The 3,828-nt window shown below is 44.6% G+C and overlaps 1 non-coding gene across 1 annotated transcript; it reads left to right on the forward strand.

Moving 5' to 3' along the window:
• The first annotated feature begins 2,738 nt into the window (after positions 1–2,738).
• LOC141639116 (small nucleolar RNA R71) lies at positions 2,739–2,845 on the forward strand. Its single transcript, XR_012542370.1, has one exon. It is a non-coding gene; the product is annotated as a small nucleolar RNA R71 (small nucleolar RNA).
• Positions 2,846–3,828: the final 983 nt, after the last annotated feature.

The raw sequence follows: 3,828 nt of genomic DNA on the forward strand, positions 1-3,828 counted from the left end.
AAGTAAAGCAGCGGACATGGTCGATCGACCACATCACCCGATCGATCGACCGGGGTGAACAGGAGCGAAGCTCCGGAAATCGCACTCGTCGATCGGCGCGACTGGGCGATCGATCGATCGAAAAACTTGTAAGTTCTGATTTCTTCGAATTAGCTCAATAAATTGAGCCATCAAGGTCTATAAACCTGCAAATACACATAATAACGCGCCCAAAATTGCGCAAAACCCAAAGTAATAGTCTAAAGCATATAAAATCCTAAGCAAACTTATTGAAATGTGAAATCTCGCGCACACGAAAAACGATAAATAGAGAGTTTAACGAAAGCAAATAAAATGTTTGTAAAGTCTTAACCAACTAATAGTTGATCAAGAACGGCCACGGAATGGCCCACTTGCTCGCTTCCCGGCTACAAGAAGTAGCCTCTGCAAAGTGCTCATCTTCTCACCGCACTCTTCTCAACTCCAACATCCGCGGAGCTCAACGGCCAAAGATCTCCCCAATCAATGACCTCATCCGCTCATCGAATCCAGATCGATTCCCTCACTTTTGATCGCTCCTCATCGGGCTCCTCATCGTGCCATAGCTAAGACATCTTAGGCCGCCTCTTTGAACGATTGGCTCCCTCACAGCTGGAGCAACATGCGGCTCTTCCTTCCCAAACCAGCTCTGCAATATCTTAAATCAAGAATCTTCCTCCAATTTGCTCCCAACTGGGGCGGAGGTGTTATAGTAAAACTTGAGGCATAGAGACAGGCATGTCGAGATAGCATAAAATAGGATTTCTTTTCGAAACCGTATTACAAGTGATTTGGCCACATGGGGTCTTTCTTCTTAGTTCTGGGCAAAGACAATGGAGTGTTTCCCTACTTTGAAGGTCGGTGTCCCGAACCAACATCAATAATCGCACCAAAGTGTGCGAGAAATGGTCTACCCAATATGATGGGAATGTGAGCATCCTCGGGCATATCTAGTACAACGAAGTCAACAGGGAAAAAGAACTTTCCTATTTACACGGGAATGTCCTCTAAGACTCCTATATTTTGGACCGCAGATCGGTCACCATCTCATCTTGTCATGTTTGTGGACTGCAAACCTAGTCAATTTTAACTTCCTAGCAAGACTCAAGGGCATGACACTAATACTGGCTCCTAGATCACACAAGGCCTTCTCAATAGAAAAGGTGCCAATACTACATGGGACCTGAAAAGCTTCCCGGGTCTTCTAGCTTATAAGGTGTGAGTATGGGTCAAATAAGAACATGACTCCTTAGTTAGTGTGTGAGAATGCACAGTTTCAAGTGACTTCTTTTTAGACAAAAGTTGCTTCATAAATTTCATGTAAGCAGGCACTTGATTAACTAACTCAAGAAAAGGAACTTGTACATTTAAGCTACGAATAACATTTTCAAATTTGTTAAACGATACCTGTTCCTTCGTCGGCACCAATATTTCTGGATAGGGGGCTGAAAGAAGTAACTTAGCCCTCTCCTCTAGGTCTCTCATGCCGGCATAGGTGGACTTAGGCTGAAAATCCACTACCTTCTCTTTGTTGTAGCTTGACCCCTCTTCAGACCGTCTCAAAAATGATCCATTAATCGTCATCGGGTCATACTTCGGAACCGGGACTGGCCCATCAGCATTTGGGTCTTCCCTCAATATTTTCGGAGTAGTCGTACCCCGAAACAAGTGATCTCTCAAGTTATTTGGCATTGGAGGTCGAAAAGACTCACCGTCACAGCGCTGCCGGTCGATCAACCATGCATATCAGTCGATCGACTGACTTCTACAGGAACAGTAGCTGTATCTTCTCGCGGACTGGTCGATCGACTGGGTATGTCAGTCGATCGACTGACATACCAAACTGACATACCTGGTAGACGTCTTTTTTCTTGCCATTGTTCGTCACAGCCTTCTTCTTACTTGGTTCCGCCTCATCTTTTTCAGTGACGTCCTCGACCATTGCGGGCCCATCAAGGGTAGACCCACTCCTTAAGGTAATAGCATTAAGGGTCTCCTTTTGATCCGTCTGCGTCGATAAATGTCCCGGAGCTCGAGTTGTATTCTTGCTTACCAATTGAGCAATCTGGCTCTCCAACATCTTCATCCTGGCCACTCTAGCTTGAGACTCTTTCAGCAACAAATTTTTCAATTCAGCAAATTCGGAACCCTAGGACTACTGCTGCTGCTGAGTGACATACGAAGGCTTTTGATATGGCTGCTACTGCTTATGAGGGGGCACATAACTCTGCTGCTGTTGCTGTGGAGGTGGAGTCGGATTTAGGACATTTTGGCTACTCCACCTCAAGTTCGGATGGACATTCGGCTCAAAGTAAGTGTTTATCAGCTTATATTGTTGAAAGGCAGCACAAGACTCATAGGGAATAAGACAATGGTCTGAAACATGTGCTTCAGCTCCACATCTTTTACAGACGAAAGGACCGTCTGACACAGCATTCACTTGATAGATCCCTCCTTTCGAAGCTCCTCCCAACTTGTACTTATCGAATCTCGCCATAAGAGCCTCTAATGCAGCTACAGAAGGGGATTCAGCACTTCTCCTTTGATTTCCCCTGGAATTTCCATACTCAGCCTTATGGGTGGCCCAGTCATCAATTATTTTCCACCCCTTAGTCTCTCCAACATTCTCCTGGAATCTACCATTTGCTGCCGCATCTAGGATAGCCCTTTGATCGTCATAAAGCCCATTATAGAATTGATTGCATAGGCTCCATTTCTCAAACTCATGGTGCGGAATAGTTCGCACTAGCTTCTTGAAACGGACCCATGCCTCATGAAAATTCTCATCAGGACCCTGTTTAAAGCTCGTGATCTGAGCTCTAACGGCATTTGTCTTCGAGGCAGAGAAAGATTTCTTGTTAAATGCCAGGGCCAGCGAATTCCAATCAGTGATCCCGTTAGCAGCTCGATCCAGGTCTCGGTACCACTCCCTTGCAGCATCACGAAGAGAGAATATAAACATAGTTTCCTTCACCTGGTCCTGGGTTACACCGGTTGGTGGGGGTATGGAACAGCAGTAATCAATGAATGTCTCCATGTGCTTAGCTGCATCTTCATTTGCAGCTCCCCCGAATTGGTTTCTCTCAATCAAGTTGATATAGGACGGTTTCGGCTCGAATTTTTGTCGTCCTCGGTAATGCGAATCCCTTTATAGAGATTCTCGGTTGTCGGCTCGAGTGATCAAGGCTATACTTGCTTCTTGACCATGTGCGGAGATGTGACGATCTCGGTTGAAGAAGTAAAAATAGGTGACGAAGGTGGATCCTCCTCAAAAAGCTCGTTCTCGTAGTAACTAGACAGAGTACTCAGCTCTTCCTCTGTCGGCAATACTCTAGATGATCGTCTCAACTCACGCAAAGTCTTCTCAATCTCGGGATTGAACGGTAGTAGTTCACCACCCTGTGACCTGCGCATAAGAAGAAACTACAAATAGAATATGAGAATAGTTTAAGGAACAGATGCCCCTTAAACTAAGAGAAAGACTAAAAATAGAAACAACTAAAAATTTTAAACAATTTCCTCCCTGGCAACGGCGCCAAAATTTGATGCCCGTCGTTGTGTGCACCAAAAATAATATTTATAGTCCAAACTACTACTATAGCTATTGGCAGTCAGGGTCGAACCATAGGGAGGCGATGCAATCAATAGTTGTCTGATTTTAGTCTTTAAAGTAACAAGTGTGGGGGTTTGATTTGATTTTTGTCTATAGCTAAAGGCAATAAAAGACAGTAAACTAAATAAACGGATGAAATCAAATATTAAAAGGGTGATAAGATGGTCGGTTCACTATAGTTTCGGTGGAAGTATACT

The sequence above is a fragment of the Silene latifolia genome, unplaced genomic scaffold, assembly GCF_048544455.1.
Source record: "Silene latifolia isolate original U9 population unplaced genomic scaffold, ASM4854445v1 scaffold_279, whole genome shotgun sequence".
Lineage (NCBI taxonomy): Eukaryota > Viridiplantae > Streptophyta > Magnoliopsida > Caryophyllales > Caryophyllaceae > Silene > Silene latifolia.